A 20,525-nucleotide genomic window follows, 5' to 3' on the forward strand; every position below is an offset into this window, starting at 1 on the left:
ATTGAATATCAACCTCAGCACCCCCAGAGAACTAAAGTCTTACTCACCTTTCTCATACTTAGGGCTTTATTTTTCAAGCAAGTAGTAGAAATTTTATTTTGAAGAAGAGTAAAATTTAAAGCCATTCATGGTGTTTTATAGGATCTCCAAAACCTATGGTGGTGGTTCTCACACCATCTTACCACTGAAACATCTATATTATACTTCCCATGAGACGATGGTACTGTGCTTCTACTGGTAATGGTTTCTTGGTATTAATATTGTTCTTTCCCTGCCTTCAATAGCCTTGGAAATGTGAGGATTGAATGAAATTTTTAGAATTATTATTCTCAACAGACTTAACATGGACCCATTTGATAATAGGAGACATAATTATTCTGAAAAAGAAGAAGAAGAAGAAGAAGAAGAAGACGACGACGACCACGACGACGACTACTCTTCATCAAGCCCTAAAGAGGTGAAAAAATAATCTCTGGAAAATAATCAAAAAAACAAACAAAAAATTAAAAAGTAAGAGAAAAAAAACCCTGCAGTCATTCATTAAATTAGTTTTAAATGTACTCAAAATAATTTTAGTTAGTAATACATTACTGTACTAGGAGAAGTGATATAAATGTAATTTAAATTTTAAAAGTCATGACTGATTACTTCAAAGAGAGTATTAAAAGCTGGGTACATGGGCTGAGATGTGGCTCACCAAAATAAAAATGGAGATATATAGTGTTAATATCATAATACATGCCTTTAATACCATCTATTTGGGAAGATAAGGCATTATGATTCAAATTTTAAGGCCAGCTTGGGCAACTTACTAACATCTCCTCTCAACATTAAATTAAAAAAAAAAAATTGCTAGGAATGTAATTCAGTGAAATGGCACCCTTGAATTCAATCCTAATTATCACAAAAAGGTGTTATTTCTTCTCAAAAAAATTACAAAAATGTTAAAAATTCATAAAATGGGCAACATTATGATAAAAATTTTATTCATAAATTATACCATTGAAAGGTACAAAGAGAAGTGAGAGGGAGAGAACTAGACCTTTTATTAAAAAGGAAGTGAATGACACACCAAGAGAAAAGCAGGTAGGGACTTGAATTATGACTTTATATAAAAAGAAATGTTCAAAAATAAAAAAAATAACAAATTGGTTAAATTAAAAAATAACATAAGATACAAAAAAATTACATAGTATTTAGGAGGACGTGAAATAAATCTTCATGAACTAAAGATGGAGTTGTAAACAACTGTTATTCATGATGCTCTTCAATAAGTATCATAGTGAGACATTATAGGAATAGTTACATGATAGCACAGGGCTGCTGCTATATTACTTCATACAGTTGAAATATGGGGAGAGGGATGATAGAGGAGGTATGTTCAAGAATAAAGAAATACTAAACTTTGAAAAAAAATGAATTTTAGAGCCTAGAAACATATTTGGTTTTATTACATTTTATTTAAACAAAATATCACATAAATATTATATAAAAGTGATATCTTTGTAACATATCATATGTACAGAGGTTTTTAATAGAATTATGTAGAACTTATTAAAAAATAGAAATGTTTAGAAACACATAAAATACTCATTTGTGTAAATAAATTCCATGTGTGTAAATAAACCTCATCATTGCAAAGACAGCATTTTTTTATTAAATTTAAATATATTTTCCCATAAAACTTTTAGGACAATTTTGTTTTAATAAGAGAAAATATATATATATATATATATATATATATATATATATATATATATATATATTTTACTAAAATTTATCTGGGAAATAAAGTATGCAAAATACTCCCAAACCTTTAATTTTAGAAGAACCAATAAAGTAGTGATTTTTATGTGACACTAATGTATATTGTAAACTATATTACAATAATACAGACCAAAGAATCATAACATGAACAAAATCTGAATCCATATTTATTTTCACTTTTGGTATTGTTAAGAGCAACAGAAAGGTCTAACTAAATTCAACTGTATAAAAATTAATCTTAGACATGGATGCTGAAACTGACCAATCTGAAGTTAGAATTTGGGACTGATGGCACAGATAAATGGTAAAGCATGTGTGCATGATGTGCAGGGTACGGGGTTCCAACCTTAGCAACACAAAAAAGGGCAGATGTTAAGGGGGAATGATGTTGAAAATAAGCAGAATATTAAATGTATGGATCCTCCTTCCATCTATATGTCCATGTAATAAAAAGCTATTCATGTTATGAGTATCTCTTTTCAAAGACATAAATTAGTAGAAAGACTAAGATATATTGAAAAATTTGGAAAATATCTACCTTCAATAAGCAAGAAAAGCTGGGTTTCACTGGGCATTAGTTCTATGTTGAGCAAAAGACCACATGTGGGAACAAGTCCCCAGTGACCAGAATTACCTTCAGTAAAAAGAAATATGGGTAAATTTATACACAGGTATCTAAGTCACAAAAAATGTGGAGATTTTCTAGATATCATGAATGTATTTCCAACTATTACATGAGCTGAAATCAATGGAGAGAAATAATCAAACATCAAATGTGTAAGTTTATCTGAAGACATTTATCAGCGTATTTTCTAAACTGCTGTTGCTGGCAGTGTTGTATTATGCATGTAATAGTGTAAAATACATAAATTACCAATAGCCTGATTGAGATTTTAGCACTTCAAGAGCTCTTTCTCAACACTGTTAACCATAGTAATAACTCCATAACTACCAATTACTCCTAAATAAATTTGTTTGTGCACTGAGTGTCTTAAGTTTAACAAATTTTGTTGAAGTTATTATGTTCTGAAGTTCCAAGCTTTGGATGCACAGGTGACTGAGCATGTGCCAATCTCAATTGCAAACAAATAAATTTACATTTTTTTACCAGGATGGTTATTGACTCTCATTCTAAATAGTCATTCATAAAAGGGGTTAGAAACAAAAGATACATTTTTATTCCTGGGATATCTTTACACAACATCCCTATACCAGCTACTGCAGATAAACTTGCCTCAGGGATTTAATGCATCAATCAAATAGATTTTCTGCAGCCTGGGCAATACTGTTGGAATGGCTATGATAACAATCTAAAATTGTTATGTGTGGTGGCATATGCCTGAAATCCTAAAAGCTCAGAAAAATGAGGCAGGAGAATTGTGAGTTCAAAGACAGCCTCATCAACTTAGCAAGGCTCCAAGCAACTTAGTGAGAGCCTGTCTCAAAATGTAACATAAAAGCCTGCCTCACAATTTAACATAAAAAGGACTGTGAATGTGGCTCAGTAGAAAGCACCCCTAGGTTTAATACTCAGCACTAAACCAAAAAAAAAAAAAATCTGAAAAATAATAGGGATTCTTTGGTATATAAATATGTAAAAATGTTAGAGACAATATAAATTTAAAAAATATATTTTTTTTACAAAAGTGCTAAGGTTCTTTAAAAGCTCAAAAATGCTAGATAATTCACTAGTGATAATTTGGTGTAGCAGGACAAGTTTGTACATACTTGTACGTATTGTATCTTTATTCACAGTATCTAATAAAATGAAATAAATGATGTATATCAGAAAATGCCTTCCAGCTGCAAAGCATCCAACTAATTTCTTGAGAGGCTACACATTTAAAATTCAAACTTGTCCCAAGAAGCAAGACTTAGATACTGGTGTTTTCTAAATACTCCAAGATATTTTGTTATCTATGGGTACCTTGTGTCAGACTGTTCTTCAACTCAGAACTAGGTACATATAAGAGGTTAGAATGAGAACACAACACACAGTAAATACTTCAGTGGGTAAAATATTTTAGTATATATAGGTACCTTGTGTCAGACTGTTCTAAAATTCAGAACTAGGTACATATGAAAGGTTAGAATGAAAACACAAGACACAGTAAATTCTTCAATGGGTAATCTTAATTCAGACACTTTATAACTGAAACCAGTGTTGGAAATAAAAATATATTCTATGTTTCACTGATTTCTGGGTTAAAAATTCAATCCAAACAAATATTAGAAAAGAGCTAATGCTACTGGTTAAAGTCTGTGTAAAACTGATATTAAAAAGTACCAGAGGGGCTGGGGATGTGGCTCAAGCAGTAGTGCGCTGGCCTGGCATGCACGAAGCCCTGGGTTTGATCCTCAGCACCACGTACAAATAAAGATGTTGTGTCTGCCGGAAAAAAAAAAAAAAAAAAAAAAAAAAAAAAAAAAAAAAAAAAAAAAAAAAAAAAAAAAAAAAAACCACTATAAAATAAATATTTAAAAATTCCCTCCCACTCTCTCTCTCTATCTCTCCTTCTCAAAAAAAAAGTACCAGAAGTTTGGTGTGGTGGTGCAGGTCTGTAATCCTAGTTGCTGGAAAGTTTGAGGAAGAAGGACCACAAGTTCAAAGCAAGCCTCAGGAAAAAGTGTGGTGCTAAACAACTCAATGAGACCCTGTTTCTAAATAAAGTAAAAAATAAGCCTGGGGATGTGTGTCAGTAGTCAATTGTTCCTAAATTCAATTCCCAGTACTCCCCCCCCCCCGAAAAAAGGTACCATGGAGCTGTGGCTGTGGTTGAGACATAGCTCACTTGTCTAACACATGGGAGTCACTGGGTTCAATTCTCAGTACCACATATAAGTAAATAAAATAAATTTCTATCAACAATTATAAAATTACCAAGTTATTGACATGGACTTTGACCTAATTCCCTGTGTACATTAGCCCTTGAGGTTGAAGTTGGCTAGGGAAGGATGGTGCACACCTGTAGTATCAGCTGCTTTAGAGGCTGATATATGAGGATTATGAGTCTGAAGCCAGTCTCAGCAATGGTGAAGTGCTAAGCAACTCAGTGAAACCCTGTTTCTAAATTAAATTTAATATATGGGTGGGGATGTGGTTCAGTTATACAGTTTCCCTGACATCCCTGGTTTCCTCTCCCCCCCAAAAAAAATTAGGCAGGGGATATAGCTCAGCTGCTAGAGTGCTTGCCCCCTAAACATAAGGATCTTGGTTCAATACACAGTACCGAGAAGAGAGAGAGAGAGAGAGAGAGAGAGAGAGAGAGAGAGAGAGAGAGAGAGAGAGAGAGATTGAACTTGCATTAAATTTAAATTCAAGTCAGTCCACTTTTATTTTCCTGCCATACCAGGACAAAATAATTACTGAAATGTTCCAAATATTTCTATTGTTCATTTTAATAAAATGGTTTAACATATTAAAAAAAAGAAAAAAAAAACCTCAATTGAGGACCCATTGTAGTCTTTAAAATTTCTTAAATAGGATACATAAAGTATACTTATTTAGAAGAGATTCATTCTGTCTTATGTCACATAACTTCATTCTGCGTTTATTCTGATGTGAAAAGCTCAGCATGATTAATCAAATCTTTTAAAAATCCCCTCCAGCTTAGGCCACGTGTGGTGGAACATGCCTGTAGTTCCAGCAGCTCGGAAGGCTGAGAAATGAGGATTGTCAAGTTCAAAGCCAATCTTAACAAAAAGTGAGGTCTATGCAACTCAGTGAGACACTGTCTCTAAATAAATTACAAAATAGGGCTGAGGATATGGCTCAATAGTTGAGTGCCCCTGATTTTAATCCCCATTACAAAAAATAAAAAGAACAGAAAGAAAGAAAGAAAGAAAGAAGAGAAAAAGAAGAAGAAAAAAATGCCCCCAGTTCTTGAAGAAAAACATTACAAAAAATGCATTAATTCAAAATGAGACATAGGAAAGTAATAATTGATTATGTTGAAAGTGGAGTTTTGAGATGAAGTAAAATTTCTCACTTTGCCAATTGCATCTGGATGCTTGTCTCACAAATTTTAAAGAATAAAATTTATTTATTTAAGCAAGAAGAAATAGAACTTCTTATGTAATGCCAGATTCTTGAGACCCCAAAAGACCTCCCGGATCCAAATCACAGAAGAGTCTTTATTGCAAGCTACAGCCCGGACTCACAACCATTTCCAATGCAGTGGTCCCGTGGAGTGAGTTCTGACCCTTAGTTCAGAGGATTTATAGGTTTGGGGGGAATACTCTATGCATCACAACATCACACAGCAAATTATTTCATACTGCAGGAAAATCAAGCAACAACTCTTAATATTGATTAGCACATTCACTGGTGGAAACAAGTTTGGTAAGTGTGATTGGTTAGGTAAAGTGGTGGATATATTTGAACTGATTGGTTTAGGCTGTGAGGGGGGTTGCAAGAGGTTACATGCTGAACTGCAGGGTGGCCTAAGCATGTTATTAATCACTGAAACTACTGGAAGGGTCACCTGGAATTTCAGATATTTTCCCTGTCTCATGATGTTTGGTGGTTGTTAGGGGGTTGCTTTGAGTCCTCACCTAGTAATGGAGTCAGGAACACCTGGCACTGCAGATGTCTCCAGTGAGACACTCAGCAGGGTAGATATGTGCCTAGGAGCACTCTGTGAGTTTTTCCAAAGACAAGGGTCACACCCCCTCCCTCTTGACGGCCATTGAGGTAGAACCTGGTTTCTCAAAAAATGAAGTCACATAAGTTTCTGACCACCATGTGAGAAGGGGAATGATACAAGAAAAACTCATTTTGGTGTGCCATCTTAGAAGTATACAGATGGTTTTGGGCAGAACATTTAGCAACATTTATTTAAAATAGGCTTCAGAAAAGGCATCCTGACTATCATATGGGTTCACTTTCTTTCTTTCTGTGACCCATACTCCTTTCTGCAACTTCCATCAGGAATCACCCCTGGAACAAAGGACTTTGTTGGAGGTGTTCCCCCAAGTGGGTTTCAAGGATTTTTACATTTGAAATACGCCTTAATGGTGTTCATTAACATATCTTCCAGTTAGCCTCCAAGTGTGGGTGAATGAGGCATATTATCCTTATTACATGGTCATTTTACTATCCACTCTATTTTATACTTATTCACTGTTAACAGAGCAAAACATTACAAAGAGATATGTGAACAAAGAAGTGGAAAACTAGGGGTTTGTCTTCAGATGTATGAAGACCAAAGCTGAAGTTCTGGATTTCAAATTTTTTTTTGTAAAGGTAAAATTTCTAAGCTGATTCTAAGCTGCAAAGGCTTGAGTTAAAGTGTAAAAGACTGGGCATTGTAAAGCTTCTAAATGGCAAGGCCTGGGCTAAAAAGTAAAGACTAGGTATTGTGAAAATTCTTCTACTATCCCTGGAACCTGTAATCTCTGTAAAGTTGTTAGGACAATGCGGGAACTGCCTAGTAAATATCTCCATTGATTCCCTGGTTGTTTAATAGCTAAGGGCTCTAGGTAACATGGCACATAAGCATCTAGGCCCCAGAACCAATCAGTTTGAATGTGTACCCCACTTAGGAGCACCAATCACCCCTGCCCAGATTGTTCCTGCCAATGTATGTACTAATCATGACTCAGAGATGTTGTTCAATTTTCCCGTGCCTCATGATGATTTGTTCTGATGTATGCAAAGCCCCCCACCCTCTCCAAAAAGTGTACTTAAGCTCCACTTGACCTCTGCTCTGGGCTCTGGAGCCACTCTCCCTTCTTGAGTGGGCACAGAGTCCCAGCATGCTGGAACGGATCCCCAATAAATTTCCCCCCTGCGATTGCATGAAGTGAGTCTCTTGTGTGGTCTCTCCCTCCGACACTCTGCTGCACCCCAACAGTTTTGGATTTAAGATAAAGCTTTCCTTTCATTTAAAAAGCTCTGGAGTCATGAGGAACATGAGTTAAAAGCCAGAATCAGCCATTTAGTGAGGACCTAAGAAACTCAAAGGGACCCTGTATTTAAACAAAAATATAAAAAAGGGCTGGGGATGTGAATCAGTGGATGAACACCTCTGGGTTGCATTTCTGATACCAAAAAGAAAACAAAACACAAATCAAAACAAAACAAAAACTCATGTTAACAAGCCCTAAAATCCACAGTCTCTCTCATGCATGAATACAACAAATGGAGTTTGGGTTCTCTTATTATAATTATCCCAGGCTTCACCACTGAGATAATAATTTAAGGACATGCTGGACTTGTGGCACATGGATGCCCCCAAAGGGCTTAAGAAAGAAGCTGAAACTCCACACAATGATGGAACAAAATTCTCAGGTTTTAACTGCTTATCTAAGCTTCACAAGACTAGTCAGAGGTGGGTAAACCCTGAGCTATCACTGAGAGTCCCTCTGGCCCCAGAATCTGGAGAGAACCATGAGGAGATCCTAGCCACAATTTCCAGTTTCTGCCATTGCCACTTCTACCAGCTTCAAACAGCCTTTCTACCCAGACCCAGGGTAACAAACACTTACCATTTCCTGACTCTCAGGATTCTCAACGTTTTCCCTGTGATTTGTTTTCAGGTTCTGTGTAGTAAAGAAACGGGGCTCCTGATCCAGGATAGAAAGCCTACAAAAATATTGAAAGAATGGTGGGCTCCAGACAGAAAGAGAACAGAAGATTGTGGAATCTCGCCCCCTTATCAGTGGCTGTGTGATGATTGGACAGTTCTCACCAAAGAGACTAATTATATAAGGCTTCAAGCATTGCCCCATTTTCATTGTTGAAAGATTAAGGATGAGGGATGGGGATATAGCTTAGTCAGTGGAGTGCTTGCTTTGCTTATATAAAGCCAGGAATTCAATTCTCTGCACCACAGACACACAAAAAGAAAGATTAAGTGAAGAACTGTGGGGCCTGGGGTTGTGGTTAAGTGGTAGTGTGCTTTCCTAGTATGTGTGAGGTACTGTTTGGACACCCAGCACAACATGAAAAAACAATAACAACAACAACAAAATATTTTTTTGTTTTAATATTTAATGTTTAATTAGTCAAATCAGGTGGGGCTTGCAATTTCCTCATCTTTTTCAACCACATGAAATGGAGCATTTAGACACTGACTTCAAGTGAAAAAAGTGAATTTAAGGGAAATAATATCACAAAAATTTTCAGAACAAAATTATAAAAATGTGGGAAGAACACCTGCACATACACAAAGAAATATATATATATATATATATATATATATATATATATATATATTATATATATATATATATATATATATATATATAGAGAGAGAGAGAGAGAGAGAGATGGATACACACACACACACACACACACACACACACACACAAATGTGAGGGTAAAGTCAGTGGCCCACAAGAATTGTTGGTGAAATATAATGATAATGTGCAAATAATAAATTATTGAAGTTGATGCATGGTTCTACAATTCTAGGAGATGATAACAGGGGTAGAGTAAATAACATAGTTAAACTCTCTGAATGTGCCTCTTTACTCTCTACCTAAAATTGATTTTGGGTTTGGTGATTTATGAATTTTCTCTGTTCAGAATATCAAAGGTTATGTCCTCTAATATCTTATCCCATATTACCTTTGAGGCAAATTTACTATCTTTTTCAGTCTGCAGACTTAAAAAATTATCTCACGTATTCTGGGAAAAAAATCTCACTTACATAAATCTTGGTTTGGATAAAATACCTTATTGAAGAATATTTCATAATCATTTTTCAGTACTTTATTTTTTCTACATTTTATTGGTGTATTATATTTATACATAATATTGAGATTTGTTGTAAAGTATTCACACATACACACAATAGAATTTTTTTCAATTTGACTCCCAGGCACTCCCCACCTCCCACTTCTTGGTCCTTTTTTTTTCGCTCATCTCCTTTTGATTTTCAGGCAATCCATCCTCACCTTATATTTCAATATTTTGCTACCTAGCTTCCATATATGAAAGAAAACAAATGACTCTTATTTTGCTTAACATGATGGTCTCTAGTACCATTGGTTTTACTGCAAATGTCATAATTTATTTTTTCTTTGTGGTTAAACAAAATAATAATAATAATAATAATAATAATAATAATAATAATATTGTATCCATCTACAACAACAAATAGAATTTCAAAAGAAAAAACTGTTTATTAGACTTGGGCATGCTCACTACAGGACCCCATAAACACTTTTTTATGTATAATATATAGATATATGTCTTCAGAGAGAGTTTACATTTTTACTGTGATGCCTTTTCAAGTAATTTATATTACAGGTGTGCTTCACAAACCTGAAATCCCCCTACCCTGCTTGTTATTAGTTTGAGTGGCTGAGGATTGCATCAAGTACCTCTGGATGGAGTTATTTTAAGGCAGAGTTTCCTCCAAATAGTTAGAACCTAACCCAGACAGAAGTGCATTGACACTTATCACTGCATATATAGTTAAAGCAATTAGTGAATAAATATGTATATATTTTTATTTATGGAAATGATATCATAGTTACTTTAAATTTTTATTTAACTTTTCTATTCTCTGGTCTTATGAAAAACAGCTTGAGCTTTAAACTCATTAGCAATTCCCTGAGACATCAATAACCCCATATTGCCCCCCAAAAAATGACTCACGAGTATAATTTTAAAATTTCTACTATTCACATTAAAAATAAAAGACAAAAGTCAGGCAAAGTGACTCACACCTGTAATCCAAGTGGCTCAGGAACTGGAGACAGTGTTAAACCAGGAAGCAAAAAGAACACCACTGACTCCTATTAAAACCAAGTTAAAGCAAACTTATTATTTCGACCAGCCACATGGCCCCTTCCAAGAAAAACCTCAAGAATAAGACAGCTCTGTAACTTTCTTTCAGCCCAGCTTTATAGCCCAGAAAGTTACACAAAGTGAGGGTTACAGATAACAAAAACCTGACAAGCATAACACAAATGCTAGTTATGTTTTGCTGGCCCCAGCATCAGAATTTATGAAGGTCATTAGAACCTCAGAGAGGATCATTATCTGGCCAGGGAAGGCCAATATTTGTCAGGCATCACTAAAGTTTCAGAGAGGGCTGCTATCTGGTCAGGAAAAGCCCAGCATGGGTGAGTTCAAGGCACAGACAGGCATTTCAAGCAAGTTCAGAATTTGCAGTAATTTATAGTAAAGCTGAAATCAGCTGTTTACATCTTTGTGGTGAGATGGTTCCCAATTTTAAAAGGGAATCAGGCTGGGTTTATCAGCAAAAGAACTGTGGGTTCAATGTTACCTTAAGAAAAATGTTAAGCACTAAGAAACTCAGTGAAACCCTGTCTTTAAATGAAAAAAAAAAAAAGGAGAAGAAAATAAGAGCTTAAACAAATTGTAACAACTAAAAACAGTATTTTCAAAATATTATCTGTGCTGGGCTCCTGATCCAGGACAGAAATCCTATAAAAATATTGAAAGAATGGTTGGCTCCACAAAGAAAGAGAACAGAAGATTGTGGAAATACAATTAAAAAGGAGGCTAAAAAAATTAGTATGGCTTTAGCACATATGCTTTCTGAAGTTGCAGCCACACAGCAACTGACAAATGATCATTTGCTTGAAAGATGAGCTTGTCTGGGTACCACCTGGAGGTGGCTTTTAGTAATCCTAGGCAGGGGTCTTGAGTTCTGGTCACATGACTTTGCAGCATACATTGTTTTTTACTGGAGATGCAGAGCGCTGGCCTTCTTGCTAAGGGATTATTACAGAAGACTTCAGATGTTTGGGTTTTATGATGAGGGATCCTAAAAATGTGGATAGTTGGGCAGACCAATGATGGCTAAATATATGCTGTCTTGCTGATGCTTCCAGCAGGAATAAACACCCTGATTTAATGTATTCAAGGTCATAAATATTTATTCTTCAGCATGTATTCACTATATAATTTTTTTTGAAATTGGCCTTTATATATATATATATATATATATATATCCTATAGAATGATGAAGGAGGCTATGGTCACCTCTGCATAAGAATGACTACTATGCCTACTGTGCCTCATGTATTTCAACTGCTAGAGACCCAACCCTTGCTTCCTGGATCTGATCTGCCACAAAACAACTGGCATAGTCTGTAAGATCATTTGCAGGTGAAAGATACTTGAACTTTGATATATTAGTGGTGATGGTTTGGGGAGCAGAGAGCACCTATGGCACTCAAGAAACAAATAGCACTCAGTGTCCACAATCCTATTAGAATGTACCTCTTTGAAGAGTTAAGATATGATGGGATGCATTTCTTGTAAACTTAAGGAAGGCTTCTGATTGCACTGTGTGTTTACAAGAACCCAGCAAGTTTAACTGTCAAGGACTAGTTTAAGCAAAGACCTTAGTCGCTGGCTATGGAAAAAAAAGTGGCAGGAGTAGCACTGATGACTTGTAGAAATAGCCTAAGGACCATGTGCAGGTGCTAGGGCCATGGTATGAGTGGTTTATATTTATGTGAAAGAAAAAACTGACATAAAGCTAGATGTGGTTGTTCACACCTGTAATCCCACCTGCTCAGGAGGCTGAGGCAGGAGGAACCTGAGTTTAAAGCCACCTTCAGTAAAAGTGAAGTGCTAAGCAACTCAGTGAGACCACACTTCTATATTAAATACAAAGCAGGGCTGTTATATGGCATAGGGGCTTAGTGCCTGAGTTTAATCCTCATTACCAACAAAACAAAACAAAACAAAACAAATGAACAACAACAAGTACAACAACAAGACAAAAACTGACAAAAATATATGAGAGACTAACAGAGTTAGAAAATTTTGAGACAAACAAGAAGCCTATAAAGCCAGAGCACAATCAGTAGAGGAGTATCTCTGTACTTTAAAAATGTCCATCAACTTTCCCATAGTGCTGATTAAGTCTGGGGAGGAGGAGAAGGATTAAATCAAGCAAATCCAGTCAATGATGGTGCATAAAATGAAACAAGAGCAGCCAATGGCTCCAGTGAACTACTGGCAGGGCTGGTCCAGGTATCAAATTTCATCACATTTTATCTATCAAGGAGAATTTGTGAAATTATAATATAAGTTAAACATGGGGCAAGAGATCCCCTAACTGGTTTGTTTTTATGTCTGTATGGTTTAGAGATGAATCGCATTCTGTGTATTGCCTTGAAAATGGAGAAATTAGCACAGCTCTTTACAGTAGAAGTTGTAAAATACTCAATGCCATGAGATTTTTATAGGGCCAAATGTAAGTGAGAGTGTTACAAGGTGGCAGGGCTTTCTGAGGGCTATGGTTTTAGTAGATAACAAAGGTTATAAACACATTTATTCAGTGTATATACTCAAGGTCAAAAACATTTACTTGAGTTTATGAACTTACTTTGGTAAAATATTGGCAATATGTCTTCTTTGTCTGACCTGCATTTAAAAAAAAAAAAAAGTTCTATGAAATAATTTAGGGGACTGAGGGCTAGAAGCTAGAGGATGGCTAGAGACAACTGTTGCCTTCAAATAAAGCAATGCTACTATCACACCTGCTCCTCACATCTTCTTTAAACTCCAGGAGCCCTAATCCTTGTTTACTGGGTCTCAGCCCCTGCACAGCAGCCTAAGACCTGAAAACCATTTGTAATTTGGTGCTAAAACAAATCCTCTGATTTAAAGCAAATTCCAAGGAGTATCAATTTTTTTGTATTTTTTTTTTGTTGTTGTTGTTGTTGTTGGTATACTCCCAGATGATAGTCTTATAGTGGAGATTTGTGTATCATTTGTTTTATAGATTACAAACATTATCATATTTCCTTCTCTCCTTCATTTTTTTATGTGGAATTTCATATTTTCAATTTGAAAAACTCTTTTATTTTTTTTGGACCAGGGATTTAACTCAGGAGCACTTGAACACTGAGTCATATCTGAAGACCAATGTTTTCTTTTATTTAGAAACAGATTTTCAATGAGTTTTTTAGCACCTCACTCTTGCTGAGACTGGCTTTGAATTCACAATGTGTTGTCTCAGCCTCCAGAGCCAATGGGATTGGAAGCATGTGATACTTCACCCAGCTTCAATTTACAAAAATGTTGAAACACAGATACAGTCTTCTGGTTTCGGTATCCACAGAAATTTGCATTATTAACATACCTGTAATAAAACATATCCATTTTAAAATTACTTCTCTGATGAGAAATTAAAAATATACTTTTGTTTCTTAATTTCTTCAATTCAGTTCTGAGCCTTTTTCCTAGATTACTTCAAGTTCATGCTAGAAGTTGTTTAAGTCTTTGCCCAAACATATTACTCAAATAATATTGAGTATTTAATTCAGGGGTGTTTAACTACTGACCTGTATCCCCAGCTTTTGTGTGTTTGTGTGAGTTTGTGTGTGTGTGTGTGTGTGTGTGTGTGTGTGTGTGTGACTGTGCTTATTCTAGGTATTGAATCCAGGGCCCTGTGCACATGAGGCAAGCACTATACTAATGTAGCTCTATTCCCACCCCTTTTTCTTTTTTTTTATTTTCACAAGTTTTTCTTTTTTATTCTTTTTTCAAAATTAATTTTGAGACAAGATCTTGCTAAGGTTCTTAGAGTCTTTCAACATAATTGAGACTAGTTTTAAACTTGTGATCCTCCTACTTCAGGCACTCAATTTTCTAGGATTATAGCCATGAGCCACCACATGTGGCTAATCCTATCTTTTAAAATAAATATTATTATTTACCTTCAAATAGAATAATAAAAGAATGATGAGTCTTGTGGTCTAGATAAGGTAGGTTCTCCTGTGGGGTCAGGCATATATAATCCTGAATCCAATTCAAGCTTCTTAATAATTGTGAGACTGCTGATTGTGGTGGCACACACCTGAAATTCCAGTGATTTGTGAGATTGAGGCAGTAATATTGCAAGTTTGATAAGAGCTTCAGCAACTTAGGAAGACCTTATCTCAAAATAAAAATTTAAAAAAAAAATAAAGAAAGGAAGAACCAAAAATATAAGTCAGGAGTAATAATCTCTTCAGTTTAATTGCCAGTACCTGCCCACACACACTTCTGGTGGTGTTTTGAAAATGTTCTTTGACACTGAACAGCTGTATTGGCCCATTTACTACAAAAGGCAGAATGATACTGACTGCCCAAATATTGGCTGTTCTTTACCCTTATCTGTATACAGACAGTTGGCATTGCGCTTTTTCTCCTATTCTAGCAAAAATGCAGAATGTGTTTCCCAAACTTTAAATCTGTGCTCTTCTTGTTTTTTATGGCATATGTTAAGCTGTGGTATGAAAACTTATTTATCAAGTACCCATTAAGAAACGATTTGAAAGATTTTGCTTTTACTTTAAGAACACTGACACCTTCATGATAACAAGCCCACATTAGTTTGATAATGAAATATTCTGTTTAATAGAATCAGGGTGATTTTTTTTCACAGTGAGATCACCTTCTAAAGTTAGGTAATCTTATTAACCATCAGCTAAACATATGCAGCAAAAGCATCCTACATGAAGTCAGTCTAACTGGTGAACAAAAAAAAATATGATTTCATGTGTTTACAGTGATAAAAAATATACTCACTGTATGCCAAATGTCAAGATTAAATCACATGTCCTAAGGAAATTATTTGGAAAACAGAAGATATCTTATATATAATAACTTAATTTTTCTAGCTTAAGATTCAAGTTGAGTCACTCAATCTATGGTTTTTAATTATTTAGAAATATGTGAAGGGAACCTGCAACCCACGGGCGGGTCAGGTCCAGCAACCTGCCGAGTGAGAGAACAGCTACGCACGCCTGCAGGGAACTCGGACAGGACCCACAAGTAGGACAGGGCAGGCGGCTTGCTGAAGGGCAGGCCCGTCCCCTCCCCCAGTGTCTGCAAGGTAGGCGGGACCCAGACCAGCGGCGGATGGCCCCAGCAGCCTGCTAAGGGGTGGAACCGGCCCCTCCCCCAGTGCCTGAAAGCTAGGCGAACCTGCAACCCACGAGAGGGTCAGGTCCAGCAACCTGCCGAGTGAGAGAACAGCTACGCACGCCTGCAGGGAACTCGGATAAGACCCACAAGTAGGACAGGGCCGGCGGCTTGCTGAAGGGCAGGCCCGTCCCCTCCCCCAGTGTCTACAAGTTAGGCAGGGCTATGACCACTGGCAGATCGGGCCGAGCGGGCTGCTGAGGGGTGGAACCGGCCCCTCCCCCAGTGCCTGCAAGCTAAGCGAACCTTCAACCCATCGGGAGGTCAGGCCCAGTGACCTGCGGAGTGACAGAAGTGCCCCTCTTGCCTGCTGGGTAGGCGGACTTTGACCGACCAGAAGAGCAGACCTAGGGCCTGCCAGCGTAACAGACGGATCACACAAATTGGAGGAGGATCACAGCCACTACCTGCCCTGCAAGGTGATCTTTCAACCATACAAGAGCAATATAAATAATTAGAGGGAAAATTTCAAAAACACAACAGTTTCACCAAGCAGAAAGAAACGCCAGCAGTAAGAAAAGACAAGGAAAGAAAGGACCACAGGCAATGCAGGTCAACTCAACTTTAGAAGAGGTAATAGGTGCAACAGATGGAATGTCAGATAGAGAGGTCAGGATATACATGCTTCAGATGATCTGGAGTCTCAAGGAAGACATCAGACAGCAAAATCAGATAATGAAAGACCACATTGACAAACAAATCCAGGAAGTAAAAGATCAATTTCACAGGGAGATAGAGGTAATAAAAAACAAACAAATAGAAATCCTAGAAATGCAGGAAACAATAAACCAACTTAAAAGCTCAATTGAGAATACTACCAGCAGAGTAGATCACCTAGAAGAGAGAACATCAGACAATGAAGACAAAGTATTTCAACTGGAAAAGAACATAGATAGCTCAGCAAGTCTGCTAAGAAACCATGAGCAGAACATCCAAGAACTATGGGATAAAATCAAAAGACCAAACTTAAGAGTCATTGGGATACAGGAAGGCACAGAGCTCCATTCCAAAGGAATAAACAATCTGTTCAGTGAAATAATAAGAGAAAACTTCCCAGACTTGAAGAATGAGACAGAATCCCAAATCTCAGAAGCCTACAGGACAACGAATGTGCAAAATCATAAGAGATCCACACCTAGACACATTATAATGAAGATGTCAAACATACAGAATAAGGAGAGAATTTTAAAAGCTGCAAGAGAAAGAAAGCAGATTACATTTAGGGGTAAACCAATCAGGATAACAGCTGATCTCTCAACACAGACTCTAAAAGCTAGAAGATCCTGGAATAACATATTTCAAACACTGAAAGAAAATGGGTTCCAACCAAGAATCGTGTATCCGGCGAAATTAAGCTTCAGGATGGAAGATGAAATTAAAACATTCCATGATAAACAAAAGTTAAAAGAATTTGCAGCTAGAAAAAAATCTCTTCAAAAAATCCTTGGCAAAACACTACAGGAAGAGGAAATGGAAAACAATAATGAAAACCAACAATGGGAGGTAGGACAGTAAAGGGGGGAAAGTAGTCAAAGAGGATAACAAATCAGGTTTAGTAACATCAATAAACAAATATGGATAGAAGAACAAACCATATCTCAATAATAACCCTAAATGTTAATGGCTTAAACTCACCAATTAAGAGACACAGGCTAGTAGAATGGATCACAAAACAAGACCCAACAATATGCTGCCTACAGGAGACGCATCAGTTAGGAAAAGATATTCATAGACTGAAGGTGAAAGGTTGGGAAAAATCATACCACTCATATGGACTGCGGAAACAAGCAGGAGTGTCCATACTCATATCCAATAAAATAGATTTCAAGCCAAAGTTAATCAAAAGGGATAAAGAAGGACACCTCATACTGCTCAAGGGAACCATACACCAACAAGACATAACAATCATAAATATATGTGCCCCACATAATGGAGCAGCTGTGTTCATCAAGCAAATTCTTCTCAAGTTCAAGAGTCTAATAGACCACCATACAATAATCATGGGAGACTTCAACTCACCTCTCTCACCACTCCACAGATCTACCAAACAATAGTTAAATAAGGAAACTATAGAACTCAACAACACAATCAACAACCTAGACTTAATTGACATATATAGACTATACCACCCAACATCAAGTAGTTACACTTTTTTCTCAGCAGCACATGGAACCTTCTCAAAAATAGACCATATATTATGTCACAGGGCAACTCTTAGACAATATAAAAGGGTAGAGATAATACCATGCATCTTATCTGATCATAATGGAATGAAACTGAAAATCAATGATAAAAGAAGGAAGGAAAAATCAAGCATCACTTGGAGAATGAACAATAGGTTGCTGAATGATCAATGGGTTTTAGAAGACATCAAGGAGGAAATTAAAACTTCCTAGAGTCAAATGAAAACACAGACACAACATATCGGAATCTATGGGACACATTGAAAGCAGTTCTAAGAGGAAAATTCATTGCTTGGAGTTCATTCCTCAAAAAAAGAAAAAACCAACAAATAAATGATCTCATACTTCATCACAAAAATCTAGAAAAAGAAGAGCAAAACAATAGCAAAAGAAGTAGAAGGCAAGAAATAATTAAAATCAGAGCTGAAATTAATGAAATTGAAACAAAAGAAACAATTGAAAAAATTGACAAAACTAAAAGTTGGTTCTTTGAAAAAATAAATAAAATTGACAGACCCTTAGCCATGCTAACGAAGAGAAGAAGAGAGAGAACCCAAATTACTAGCATACGGGATGAAAAAGGCAATATCACAACAGACACTTCAGAAATACAGAAGATAATCAGAAATTATTTTGAATCCTTATACTCCAATTAAATAGAAGATAGTGAGGGCATAGATAAATTCCTTAAGTCTTATGATCTGCCCAGATTGAATCAGGAGGATATAGACAACCTAAACAGACCAATAACAATAGAGGAAATTGAAGAAACCATCAAAAGACTACCAACTAAGAAAAGCCCAGGACCGGATGGGTATACAGCAGAGTTTTACAAAACCTTTAAAGAGGAACTAACACCAATACTTTTCAAGCTATTTCAGGAAATAGAAAAAGAGGGAGAACTTCCAAATTCATTCTACGAGGCCAACATCACCCTGATTCCAAAACCAGACAAAGACACATCAAAGAAAGAAAACTACAGACCAATATCTCTAATGAACCTTGACGCAAAAATCCTCAATAAAATTCTGGCCAATCGGATTCAAATACATATCAAAAAAATTATACACCATGATCAAGTAGGATTCATCACTGGAATGCAAGGCTGGTTCAATATACGGAAATCAATAAATTTATTCACCACATCAATAGACTTAAAAATAAGAACCATTTGATCATCTCCATAGATGCAGAAAAAGCATTCGACAAAGTACAGCATCCCTTTATGTTCAAAACTCTAGAAAAATTAGGGATAACAGGATCATACCTCAACATTGTAAAAGCAATCTATGATAAGCCACAGGCCAGCATCATTCTGAATGGAGAAAAATTGAAGGCATTCACTCTAAGATCTGGTACAAGACAGGGATGCCCTCTCTCACCACTTCTGTTCAACATAGTCCTCAAAACACTGGCCAGAGCAATTAGACAGACAAAAGAAATCAAAGGCATAAAAATAGGAAAAGAAGAACTTAAATTATCACTATTTGCAGATGATATGATTCTATACCTAGCAGACCCAAAAGGGTCTACAAAGAAGCTATTAGAGCTAATAAATGAATTCAGCAAAGTGGCAGGATATAAGATCAACACGCATAAATCAAAGGCATTCCTGTACATCAGCGACAAATCCTCTGAAACGGAAATGAGGAGAACTACTCCATTCACAATATCCCCCCAAAAAATAAAATACTTGGGAATCAACCTAACAAAAGTGGTGAAAGATTTATACAATAAAAATTACAGAACCGTAAAGATAAAGATATAGAAGAAGACCTTAGAAGATGGAAAAATATACCCTGCTCATGGATAGGCAGAACCAACATCATCAAAATGGCGATATTACCAAAAGTTCTCTATAAGTTCAATGCAATGCCAATCAAAATCCCAACAGCATTTCTTATAGAAATAGATAAAAGAATCATGAAATTCATATGGAATAACAAAAGACCCAGAATAGCAAAAACAATGCTAAGCAGGAAGTGTGAATCAGGCAGTATAGGGATACCAGACTTCAAACTATACTACAGAGCAATAGTAACAAAAACAGCATGGTCCTGGTACCAAAACAGGCGGGTGGACCCATGGTACAGAATAGAGGACACAGTAACCAATCCACAAAACTACAACTATCTTATATTTGATAAAGGGGCTAAAAGCATGCAATGGAGGAAGGATAGCATCTTCAACAAATGGTGCTGGGAAAACTGGAAATTCATTTGCATCAAAATGAATCTGAATCCCTATCTCTCGCCATGCACAAAAGTTAACTCAAAATGGATCAAGGAGCTTGATATTAAATCAGAGACACAGCATCCGGTAGAAGAAAACGTTGGTTATGATCTACACGCTGTGGGATCGGGCTCCAAATTCCTCAATAGGACACCCATAGCGCAAGAGTTAACAACTAGAATCAACAAATGGGACTTACTCAAACTAAAAAGATTTTTCTCAGCAAAAGAAACAATAAGAGAGATAAACAGGGAGCCTACATCCTGGGAACAAATCTTTACTTCACACACTTCAGATAGAGCCCTAATAACCAGAATATACAAAGAACTCAAAAAAATTAGACAATAAGATAACAAATAACCCAATCAATAAATGGGCAAAGGACCTGAACAGACACTTCTCAGAGGAGGACATACAATCAATCAATAAGTACATGA

The 20,525-nt window shown here is 36.3% G+C and overlaps 1 pseudogene; it reads left to right on the plus strand.

The window, feature by feature from the left end:
* Positions 1 to 343: 343 nt before the first annotated feature.
* Positions 344 to 20,525, plus strand: part of LOC113196552 (ruvB-like 1) — a 145,334-nt pseudogene continuing 125,152 nt past the window's right edge.

Source organism: Urocitellus parryii, chromosome 9 (genome assembly GCF_045843805.1).
Source record: "Urocitellus parryii isolate mUroPar1 chromosome 9, mUroPar1.hap1, whole genome shotgun sequence".
NCBI lineage: Eukaryota > Metazoa > Chordata > Mammalia > Rodentia > Sciuridae > Urocitellus > Urocitellus parryii.